Raw genomic sequence first — 13059 nt, 5'->3', positions numbered from 1 at the left:
GCACCACGTTTGCCAACCTCCAGTCTTCGGGCACCTCACCTGTGACAATCGATGATACAAATATCTCAGCAAGAGGCCCAGCAATCACTTCTTTAGCTTCCCACTGAGTTCTCGGGTACACCTGATCAGGTCCTGGAGATTTATCCACTTTTAACCGTTTCAAGACATCCAGCAATTCCTTCTCTGTAATCTGCACATTTTACAAGATGTCACCATCTATTTCCCTACAGTCTATATCTTCCATATCCTTTTCCACAGTAAAAACCGATGCAAAATATTCATTTAGTATCTCCCCCATTTTCTGTGGCTCCACACAAAGGCCACCTTGCTGACCTTTGAGGGGCCCTATTCTCTCCCTAGTTACCCTTTTGTCCTTAATATATTTGTAAAAACTCTTTGGATTCTCCTTAATTCTATCTGCCGAAGCTATCTCATGTCCCCGTTTTGCCCTCCTGATTTCCCTATTAAGTAAACTCCTACTTTCTTTATACTCTTCTAAGGATTCACTGGATCTATCCTGTCTATACCTGACATATGCTTCCTTCTTTTTCTTAACCAAACCCTCAATTTCTTTAGCCATCCAGCACTCCCTATACCTACCAGCCTTCCCTTTCACCCTGACAGGAATATACTTTCTCTGGATTCTTGTTATCTCATTTCTGAAGGCTTCCCATTTTCCAGCTGTCCCTTTACCTGCAAACATCTGCTTCCGAGCGGCTTTTGAAAGTTCTTGCCTAATACCATCAAAATTGGCCTTTCTCCAATTTAGAACTTCAACTTTTCGATCTGGTCTATCCTTTTCCATCACTATTTTAAAATTAATAGAATTATGGTCACTGGCCCCAAAGTGCTCCCTCACTGACACCTCAGTCACCTGCCCTGCCTTATTTCCCAAGATTAGGTCAAGTTTTGCACCTTCTCTAGTAGGTACATCCACATACTGAATCAGAAAATTGTCTTGTACACATTTAAGAAATTCCTCTCCTTCTAAACCTTTAACACTATGGTAGTCCCAGTCAATGTTTGGAAAGTTAAAATCCCCGACCATAACTACCCTATTATTCTTACAGACAGCTGAGATCTCCTTACAAATTTGTTTCTCAATTTCCCTCTGACTATTGGGGGGTCTATAATACAATCCCAATAAGGTGATCATCCCTTTCTTATTTCTCAGTTCTACCCAAATAACTTCCCTGGATGTATTTCTGGGATATCCTCTCTCAGCACAGTTGTAATGCTATCCCTTATCAAAAATACCACTCCCCCTCCTCTCTTGCTTCCCTTTCTATCCTTCCTGTAGCATTTGTATCCTGGAACATTCAGTTGCCAGTCCTGCCCATCCCTGAGCCAGTTTCTGTAATTGCTATGATATTCCAGTCCCATGTTCCTAACCAAGCCCTGAGTTCACCTGCCTTCCCTGTTAGGCCCCTTGCATTGAAATAAATGCAGTTTAATTTGTTAGCCCTACCTTGTCCCTGCCTGCCCTGACTGTTTGACTCATCTCTGTTCTCAGCTGTGCCTGTCTCAGATCGATCTCTTTCCTCACTATTTTCCTGGGTCCCACCCCCCCACCTTACTAGTTTAAATCCTCCCAAACAGTTCTAGCAAATCTCCCTGTCAGTATATTAGTCCCCTTTCAATTTAGGTGCAATCCGTCCTTCTTGTACAGATCACTTCTACCCCAAAAGAGATTCCAATGATCCAAAAATGTGAATCCTTCTCCCATACACCAGCTCCTCAGCCATGCATTCATCTGCCCTATCCTCCTATTCCTGCCCTCACTAGCTCGTAGCACTGGGAGTAATCCAGATATTACTACCTTTGAGGACCTCCTTTTAAATTTCTGCCTAACTCTCTGTAATCTCCCTTCAGAAATTCAACCTTTTCCCTTCCTTCATTCCCTTTAAATAAGGGTCAACATTTCATTAGCTTCCCAGCTTGCCTGATGCACCTGGATGCTAGCTTTCTGTCCTTCATTTACAAGTACCTCTAAATTCCTTTGTGTTGTAGCTTTCTGCATCTATACTTTTAAGCATCTAGAATATTTCACTTTTATAATTTCTGGTGTTGTTTACTCCATCCATTCTCTCTGGAGCCCATGGGCGTTGACAGGGAGGGGTAAGGCCAGAAAGGGAAGATGCTAAATTTGAATGGAGGGGGTTGAGAAGGTTAGCAGAATGTGTGAATGAGCATCGGTAGGATAGAACCCAGGCTGTAGGGTTTTGGATGAGCTTAGGTTTATGATGGATGAAAGCTCAACTTGAAGTTAATGTTCATTGTTCAGTCCCCTCAATCTTATCCTTGATATTGAATTAAGAGCAGAACTGGAGAATTGAAGTATTTGCTTTTGGTGGTTTTTTTCGCATTATTCCCAAAATAGTATTTTTATTTATTCACAGGGCATGGGCATCAGCATCTGTTGTTCATCTGCATTGGCCCTTGAAAAGGAGATGGGCTGCCTCATAAATGACTGCAGTCCACGTGATGTAGGAACTTCCATAATGCTATTAGGAAGGAAGTTCCAAGATTTCCATCCAGTGACACTGAAGGAACAGTAATTTATTGTGAAGTCAGGATGGCGTATGACTTGGAGGCTAACCTATTGCTGTTGTACTCTCATATGGTAGTGGTTGGGGGTTTAGTAGGTGCTGTCTGAGGAATCTTGGTGAGGTGCTACAGTATGTCTTGGAATGGAACACACTGCTATTACTGGGTATCACTGATAAAACCAGTGCATACTGAAGGTGGTGTCAAGCAGGCTGCTCTGTCCTGGATGGGTCAAGCTTCTTGAGTGTTGTTGATGATGGAAGGAAAGTCATTCATGAAACAATTGAAGATGGTTGGACCTAAGACCTTACCTTCATGGAGGTCCTAGGATTGAAATGATTGACCTTCATGACTATAGCCACTTTCCTTCATTAGCTATGACTCCAGGTGGTTGAGTATTGCCCAAGATTTCCATTGACTCCAGTTTTGTTTGTGCTCCTTGATGTGAGGACAGTTACTCTCAACTCACCTCTGGAGTTCAGCTCTTTTCCTGACATTGAAGCTGTATAGTATATACAAAGACTTGATGTGTAATAAACAAAATTGTGTCTTGATATGAGTTTCAGAGTTTTATACTAAAAGGTACACTTTAGTATACTTCAAAGAAAATGTTAAAAATGGATAATCTGCGCCGTAATAGTAAGAAACAGATCACATAAATGTTGCCTTACACAAGAAACTATCATCAGGCATCAATAATTTGGAGAAGCTTTTGTCTGCAACTCCTTTTTCAATACAGCATAATCTTCTCCTAATCAATCAATAATGGTTGGATAGAACATCAAAGGGATTGAAAGAGCAAAGGAATTATCATCATCAGTCACAGTTTCTGTTAGTGAATGTACTTGTATTCATTATAGAAAAGAATTACTTAGCAATTGTTATCAACTTGACAATTTCCCAGAGAACAGCTGCTGGATGACTGCATGTTATGAGAGATTAGGCAAGGTGTAGGACGGACGAATAAGATTGAGAAATAAAGAAGCTAGAGGAAGAAGTGAGTGAAAAAAAGAGTAAGGCAGAGTATTAAAGTGGAAGGAACTAAAATAAGCTGATTTAAATTAAGAAGCCAGAGAAAATGAGAAGAGATAAAGCATGAAAACTGAGCTTTAAAGGTACACTATGAAATAAATATGTCTAAAAACTCACTATAGGAAATAAAGGGAGGCCTGGAAAAAACGCATGACAAGTCATTCAGACTCTATCATCTATTGTACAGATCAGGGTCACTCTCAAGGAAGGAAAATGCAGCCGATTTTTTTTAAACCACCATTTAGATAGGCTGTCAGATCAGATACAATTTATGTTTACTTATCCCATCAATTTAATTGAGAAGACATGTTTTCACTGTATCAGCATTTATCCCATCATCTATTATAGAAGCATAATTTTAAGATGCTGGTAAATGTATATAGAGCAGGAACAGGCCTATAAAAGCCACAAAAGAAAACCCTAAGGCCTTCTATAGCTTTGTCAGGAATAAAAGAATAATGAGAGTAAGATTAGGGCCAGTCAAGGACAGTAATGGGAAGTTGTATGTGGAGTCCAGGAGATAGGAGAGGCGTTAAATGAATATTTTTTTGTTAGTATTCATACTAGAAAATGACAATGTTGTCGAAGACAATACTGAGGTACAGGCTATTAGATTAGACGGGACTGAAGTCCATAAGGAGGAAATGTTAGCAACTCTGGAATGTGTGAAAATAGGTAAGTCCCCTGGGCTAGATGGGATTTACTTAGGATTCTCCTGAAAGCTGGGGAGGAGATTGCAGAGCCTTTGGCTTTGATCTTTATGTCATCATTATCTACAGGAATAGTGCCAGAAGACCAGATGATAGCAAATGTTATACCCTTTTCAAGAATGGGAGTAGAGACAACCCTGGTAATTATAAACCAGTGAGCCTTACTTCAGTATTGAAAAGGATTATAAGAGATAGGATTTGTAATCATCTAGAAAGGAATAATTTGATTAGGGATAGTCAACACGGTTTTGTGAAGGGTAGGTCAAGCCTCACAAACCTTATTGACTTATTTGAGAACGTGACCAAAAAGATCATGGCTATTCTATCATGGGCTTTAACTCCTCGTTAATGCCATCTCAATTCAATTGTTAACTCTCTGATATTTCAAAAATCTTCCTGGCTCCTCTTTAAATACTTGCAGTGATCGTGTCTCCACAATTCTCTGGGATAAAGAAATCCAAACATTCACTACCCTCTAGGAGAAGAAGTTCCTTCATATCCAAGTTTTAAATGAGTGTCCCTTATTATGTAACCATGGCCCCTTGTCTGAGAATTCCCCAGTAATAGAAACACCTTTTCAACATTTACCTTGTCAAGCCCCTTCAGAATCTGGTATGTTTCAACCAGATGTCCCCTTATTCTTCTAGACTCCAATGAAAAAAATCTAAACCTGTTTAGCTATTTATGATCAATAAGTCTGTTCATTATAGGAATCAGTCTAGATAATCTCTTTTGAATTGCTTCAATACCAGCACATCCTTTCTTATATACAGGGACTGTATTTAAAAATTGCATACAGTACTCCAGTGTGGCCTCACCAACACTGTGCACAGTTACAACAAGGCTTCCCTATTTTTAAAACTCCAAATGCCAATCAATAAAGGCCAGATCACAGCTCGATACAGCAACTGTTCTGCCCAGAACTGGAAGAAACTCCAGAAAGTTGTGTGCAGAGCCCAGACCATCACGAACACTTTTCACTGTAACCAGGTACATGTGAAAACAATAAATCAAATCAAATGAAATTTTCTTCTTAATCACTGCTATACCTACATGCTAATGTATTGTGTACATGAAACCCAAAACCACTCAGATTCTTTTGTGCTGTACTTTTTTGGAACCTTTCTCCATTTAAATAATATTCTACCTTTTGAATTCTCCTGCCAAGGTGCATGAACTCTCACTTTTCTATATTAAACTCCATCTGCCAAAGTTTTGCCCATTCACTCAAACTATCCCTTGCAGATTCCTTCTGATCTCATCACAACATGCCCTCCCAACTATTTTTGTACCATCAGCAAATCTGGGTACATTATATTTTGTCCACTGATCCAGAACATCAATAGAGACATTAAATAAGAGAGGCCCTAGACCCATTAATTCTGACTCTTGTTCCTCTGTATTGTGAGACCCTTGAATTTTTTGCTAATATATTAACTGCCAAACTGTAAGCTCCGAAACTATGTAATAACCTTTTATGTGGCACCTTATTGAATACCTTCTAAATCTAAAAACCCCAATCTACTGATTCTCCTTTATCAACTCTACTTATTATATTCTCAAAGATACTAACACATTTGACAAACATGATCTCCCTTTCCCAAATCCACATTCACTGTTTGATTGCATTAATCTTTCCTAAATGTCCTGCTCTTTCTTCATTAATAATGAAGATCAGCATTTTCCCGGCAAGATATTAGGCTAACTGATCTATAGTTTCCTGATTTCTGTCCCCCTTTCTTCTTATTTGCAGTTTACCAATACATTATAACACAGCAAATTCTGCAATATTTTGACCGATGCCTCTATTATAAATGCAACCACTTTGTTTAAGCACCTTCGTCTATCACTGGATGCAGGCCATCACATCCTGGTGATTTCTTAACCTTGAGTCCCATTAGTTTGCCAATTACTTAATCCCTCATGATACAGGCTGTTACAAAATCTTTAGTTTCTTGTTTATCTTTTTATCTTTGGGATGTTTATGGTGTCCTACACCATGAAGATTGATGCAAAATATTAGTTTAAATTATCAGCCATTTCCATGTTCCCAGTTATCAGTTCTAAAGTTGTATCCAAAGGTTCATTGGTACAGGAAAATAGGCAAGAATATATGAGGTGGGGTAGTTTTGTTAATGAAGAGAATGCAGTGGTGAGGTGTGATATAGATGCAATTGATCCTGACATGGGATCGCACAGTAATAGAAATTGCTGGCAAAACAGAGATTACCTGAACCATGGCAGCAGGTACAATGCAGTCTTTTGGGAATTTCTGTCTTTGCTGAGGAGAACAATATCTATTTCCCTAACTAAATTATCCCCTATTACCACTACATTTCTCTTTGCGTGTGCTACTTGAATGGCACTCTGAGTGATGATTTGGAGATGAGTGTTGGACTGGGGTAGACAAAGTTAAAAAATCACACAACACCAGCAATGTCAGTGCCTCACACCTGATGACCAGATTTTTACCCGCGATGGAGAGTGATCAGAGCTTCCATCTGCCCAGTTTCTGCCTCACTTTCTTGATACGCTCCCCCCAAGACTTCACGCACACCCTAGCCCCTTCAAACCAAATACCCAATACCTTCTGGTGGTCAGCCCTGACAGTGAAGGGGATGAAGGATTGGTCGGCCCAGTTCCCGAAGAGCGTGGCCTCGCTCTTGCCTCAGTTTACCTTGGCCCCCGAGGCCCGTTCGAACTGGTCACATCTGCACGAGTCTGTGCACGGACAGCGGATCCAAGCAGAAAACAGCGACATCATCCATGTACAGGGAGGCCATAACCTGCAAGCTCCACATGCCAGGAATAGTCACCCCTCTCAGACTCGCATCCTTCCTGATGGACTCGGCAAATGGCTCTATGCAGCACACAAATAAGGTAGGAGAGAGAGGGCAGCCCTGCCTGACTCCAGATCTGACTGGGAAGCTATCTGATTCTCACCCATTGATTGAGACTGCACTGACAATGTTGGTGTAGATCAGTCTGATCCAATTACAGATTCCCTCCCCAAAGCCCATTTTGGAGAGAACATCGCTCATATATGTATGTGATATTCTGTCAAAGGCTTTCTTCTGGTCCAGGCTGATCAGGCAGGTGTCCAATACTCTGTCCTGCACGTAGGCAACCGTATCCCTGAGGAATGTGAAACTCTCAGTGATCTTCCTGCACAGGTTTGGTCAGGGTGGATCACCGATCCCAAAGCAGACCTGACCTGGTTGTCGATGACCTTTGAGAAGATTTTGTAATCCGCATGCAATAGAGAGATTGGTTTCCAATATCTGATTTCCTCCCTCACCCCCTTCCACTTGTAGATGAGGGTGATGATGCCTTTCCTCATGGATTCACTCATGGTACCTGCCCAAAGCATACTGACATACACCTCCAGCAGGTCCTGGCCAATCAAGTCCCACAGAGCAGAATAGAGCTAAACTGGTAAGCCTTCCCTTCCGGGAGTTTTATTCTTTACAAAGGACTCAAGGGTCTTGGTCAGCTCGTCCAGAGATAGCGGCTGGTCCAGCCTCTCCCGTGTTCCGTCGTCTAAGACCTCCGTGATAGAGGACAGGAACAATTGGGAAGCCGTGCTGTCGGTTGGCTTCACGTCATACAGACTGGCATAGAAGGATTTGCTGATCCTCATGATGTCAGCCTGAGATGACGTTATTGAGCCATCTTCTTCCTTCAGGCTGCTGAGCACGGAGCTCTCTTTGTGCACCTTCTGGAAGAAGAAACGTGAGTACGTCTCGTCCTGCTCCACGGAGCGGACCCTGGACTGGAAGATTATCTTGGAGGCCTCCGAGGCAAAGAGCGAGGCTTGCTGGCCCTTCACCTCCTTGAGGTCCTCCGTGACATCGACTCCCATCGTCTGCAGCAGGAGCAGGTTCTGCATACTTTCCTGGAGCTGGGACAGTTTTCCCCACCTCTCTCTCGCCTCCTGAACACAATAGACAATAGGTGCAGGAGTAGGCCATTCTGCCCTTTGAGCCTGCACCACCATTCAATATGATCATGGCTGGTCATCCTAAATCAGTATCCTGTTCCTGCCTTAACTCTATAACCCTTGATTCCAACTGTCCTTGAGAGCTCTATCCAACTCTTTCTTAAATTAATCCAGAGACTGGGCCTCCACTGCCCTCTGGGCAGAGCATTCCACACAGCCACCACTCTCTGGGTGAAGAAGTTTCTCCTCATCTCTGTCCTAAATGGTCTACCCCGTATTTTTAAGCTGTGTCCTCTGGTTCGGCACTCACCCATCAGCGGAAACATGTTTCCTGCCTCCAGATTGTCCAATCCTTTAATAATCCTATATGTCTCAATCAGTTCCCCTCTCAGTCATCTAAACTCAAGGGTATGCACTCCCTCAATAGCCAGAATGTCTTTCCTCAAATTTCGAGACCAGAACTGTACACAATATTCCAGGTGTGGTCTCACCAGGGCCCTGTACAGCTGCAGAAGAACCTCTTTGCTTCTATACTCAATCCCTCTTGTTATGAAGGCCAGCATGCTATTAGCCTTCTTCACTACCTGCTGTACCTGCATGCTTACCTTCATTGACTGGTATACAAGAACACCCAGATCTCTCTGTACTGCCCCTTTACCTAAATTGATTCCATTTAGGTAGTAATCTGCCTTCATGTTCTTGCCACCAAAGTGGATAACCATACATTTATCCACACTAAACTGCATCTGCCATGCATCTGACCACTCACCTAATTTGTCCAGGTCACCCTGTGATCTCCTAACATCCTCATTACATTTCACCCTGCCACCCAGCTTAGTATCATCGGCAAATTTGCTAATGTTATTGCTGATACCATCTTCTATATCATTAACATAAATTGTAAAAAGCTGCGGTCCCAGTACTGATCCCTGCGGTACTCTACTGGTCACTGCCTGCCATTCCGAAATGGAGCCGTTTATCACTACTCTTTGTTTCCTGTCAGCCAACCAACTTTCAGTCCAAGTTAGTACTTTGCCCCCAATACCATGTGCCCTAATTTTGCTCACTAACCTCCTATGTGGGAGTTTATCAAATGCTTTCTGAAAGTCCAGGTATACTGCATCTACTGGATCTCCCTCATCCATCTTCAGAGTTACATCCTCAAAAAATTCCAGAAGATTAGTCAAGCATGATTTTCCCTTCATAAATCCATGCTGACTCTGACCAATCCTGTTACACCTCTGAGGATGAAGAACGTCTTGATCTCGTGGGCCTGCTCCTGGGCCTGGCCAAACTGGCCATAAACAGGTCCAGACAGCGGGCCGTGGAGGGGGTCGTAAGGGCCGACTGCCTGCCCCTCTTCCGCGATTACGTTAGGGCCCGGGTGTCCTTGGAGAAGGAGCACGCGGTGTCCACCAACACCCTGGAGTTGTTCAGGGAGAGGTGGGCGCCGCAGGGAGTGGAGTGCATTATTTCCCCCTCCAACGCTATTTTAATTTAGTCCTTGCCCTCCCCTTCACTGTTTGTTCACACAGCATTGTCCTTTGATGTGAAGGGCACTGCTTGTCACAGGCCACTCGGGTGTTTTTCCTACTTTTCCTGGTGGTGGAAATTGAATAAAGATTTGTACACCTTGTCTCTCACTGTGTCTCACAGCTGCACACACACACCATGGGTGCTGGGGTTAAAAATAATAAGCACTACCGCAGTTAGGTGGTAGTGTGGGGGTTAATAAAAAAAATAGAAAAAAAGAAAAAAAAAGAACGTCTTGATGTTCCCTTTTACTGTTTCCCACCAGTCCACTGGGGACTCAAAGAGGGGCTTCACGGTTCTCCAACCTGCGTATTCACTCTTGAGCTCCTCAATGTTCCCCGGGGTCAACAGCTTTGTGTTCAGCTCCCATGTTACTTTACCAGCCCGCTGCTCATGACAGTCGGCCAGCAGGAGGCAATGGTCAGAGAACAACACCAGCTTGATGTCGGTGGATCTGACCGAGAGCATTCAGGACACAAACAGTTAATCTATCCTTGAGCGGATAGACCCATCTGCCCATGAACAGGTCTATCTACGCTGCGTTCCGTCTGCAGGGGTGCTGAAGATGTCGTGCAGCTTGACATCTTTGACCGTTTCCATCAGGACTCTGGACATGGTGTCCAGTTTACTGTTTCCCCCCCGCCATCATAGAAACACATCGTGTAGCAGATTTGATGCCATGCACATTGATGCTGGCAATTCTTATCCCCATTTTAACAGTTTATGAGGTTACAAGTGTCCATTTTCTGCTGGTCTTGCCTCTCCGGGGTAGCTGTGTGCATGCCTGTGGTGACGACAAACTTCTGGACCCTCCCAGGGCTGAGGTAGCTGTCTGGCTCCACGCCTGGGCTGGTTCCCTGCTCTGGTGTCTTCGGGTCGGGCCCAGGGTCCACACAGGCCAGTTCTCTGTCTGACAGCGGGGCTGTCATAGGCCCGCTGCTCCCAGTTACCTGGAGTTGTGGTCCGGTGGGTACCTCTTGGTTCTCACTGGATGGGGGGGGTGATCTTTACCTGTCCCCTCAGAGCAATCGTCTTTTCCTGTTTGGGTGGTGCTGCCCTCTCCGTTTTCCCCCGCGGCGCTCTGTCTCTTCCTCTGGTGATGACCCTCCTTATGCCCGTCCTCACCATCCGAAGAGCTGCCTGTGTCCTCCTCGTGCAGGTGTTGTTTCCCCCTTTGCTGGGTGGTTTTGGGGGCCGGCCGAGGTTTCCTCTTCTTGCTTTTGAAGTAATTTATTCCTCTGCCTCCTTTGTTCCCTCCTCTTCCATTTCCTCCATATGTCTTGAAGGAGCTTGGATCGGCTGCTGCACCTCCCCGCTGTCTGCCGTCTGCTCCGTTCCAGCCTGCCCTTCCTTCTAGGTGCCTCCAGGCACCGTTCCCGTGCTGGTTTGTGGTACCTTGCTGGTCTTATGTGGTCCACAGCTCGTGTTGCCACCTCCGGCCATCTATGCGTAGGTGGCGGCCCCTCGTCTTGGGCAGGCCTTGTACATGTGGCCCGCCTCTCCACACAGATTACAGTTCTTGGCCTCTTTACATTCCTTGGTTGGCTGGCCTTCCTGCTTGCAGTTTCGACAGACCTTACAATCCGTTGCCATGTGGCCTGACCTCCCGCAGGTTCGGCACACTTTCAGCTGCCCTGCGTACGTCAGGTAACCTCTGCTTCCTCCGATTGCAAAGCTGGAGGGTGCGTGGAGGATGTTCCCACTGGCATCGACCCTCAGGGTTACCCTGACCTGCTGCTTGCTGGTCCAGATCCCAAAAGGATCGACCACATCAGTGCTTTCTCCCTCGACTTGGATGTATCTTCTCAGGAAGGTCAGGACATCCACTGCTGAGACATGGGGATTGAACATATGGATTGTAACAATCCAACTCCTCTGCGCAGGAAGCACACACAAGATGGAGACCGCCGACAAGATGAAGAACAGAGGCACCCCCCCTTCCTTCTCCTTGAAGACCTTCAGGAGCTGCTCGCAATTCTTCACACTCCTGAAGGTCACGTCAAAATAGCCTGACCCAGGGAAATCCTGCAGGCAGTACACGTCCACTTTTTTTTATTTCAAAAATATACTTTATTCATAAAATATGCATGGAATAATTTGATACACTGTACATTAGGTAATGCCATTCATATTTCCACATTTATATCCACAGCTCCGAATTATCATTATTACATACAGATCAGTGCATTTCTCACTCACATATTGAGCTAAGGCATCAGCAGAGCCCAAATGACTGCATGGGCCCCCTGCTTTTCTTTCGACAGGCAGATGTTAAACGGTGGTCTTTCCCCACCGCGCCTTGGCGGCAGCTGCCCCAAGCTTCAGCGCATCCCTCAACACGTAGTCCTGGACCTTGGAATGTGCCAGTCTGCAACACTCAGTCGGGGTCAACTCCTTCAGCTGGAAGATCAACAGGTTTCGGACCACCCAGAGAGCGTCCTTCACCGAGTTGATGATCCTCCAGGCGCAGTTGATGTTCGTCTCGGTGTGCGTCCCGGGGAACAGGCCGTAGAGCACGGAGTCCCGTGTCACGGCGCTGCTCGGGACGAACCTCGACAAATACCACTGCATTCCTCTCCAGACTTCCTCTGCATAGGCACATTCCAGAAGGAGGTGTGTGACAGTCTCGTCCCCCCTGCAGCCGCTTCGAGGGCAGCGTGCGGTGCGGCTGAGAGTCCGGGCGTGCATAAACGATCTCACAGGTAGAGCCCTTCTCACCACCAGCCAAGCCATGTCTTGGTACACGTCCACTGCTCCGAACCCACAGCACTCCAGCAAAATCATCTTGACAAACACTGTCCAATCAACTGATGTATGTTCCTCCACCTTCTTCACAGTCACCCTGACTGTATTGCAAATGCCCTGGCCTGGGGTGTGAGCGGCTGCTGAGGCCATGGCTCTGAGGTTGGCTGGTACCTGATTTGGCATTAGGCTGAAGCCAGCATAAAGATCCATCAAGAGCAGGTCAGCGCAACCAAACAATCCTCCAACGTCCAATCAAGATTCAGCGATGATCTCCACTAGTTCTGATGACTCAAAGCTCCACTCTTGATCCTGGTATCTCCCCTGCACACACCCAAACAGGCTCTTCCTCAGAGAACCACCTGATAAACTCCTCCCATTCTGTTTCACTGTGATGCTGACTCACTGCACACTCCTCCCAGTCTGATTCACTGCAATGCTGACTTACTGCACACTCCTCCCAGATAGCTTCACAATAATGAAGGTTCCTCCTTACCCATTAAATACTAACCACCTCATTAAATGAAATAAAAAGTCAGTAATAATTTAAAATTC

This window comes from Hemiscyllium ocellatum, chromosome 5 (genome assembly GCF_020745735.1).
Source record: "Hemiscyllium ocellatum isolate sHemOce1 chromosome 5, sHemOce1.pat.X.cur, whole genome shotgun sequence".
Taxonomy (NCBI): domain Eukaryota; kingdom Metazoa; phylum Chordata; class Chondrichthyes; order Orectolobiformes; family Hemiscylliidae; genus Hemiscyllium; species Hemiscyllium ocellatum.
Note: the sequence above shows the minus strand (reverse complement) of the source record.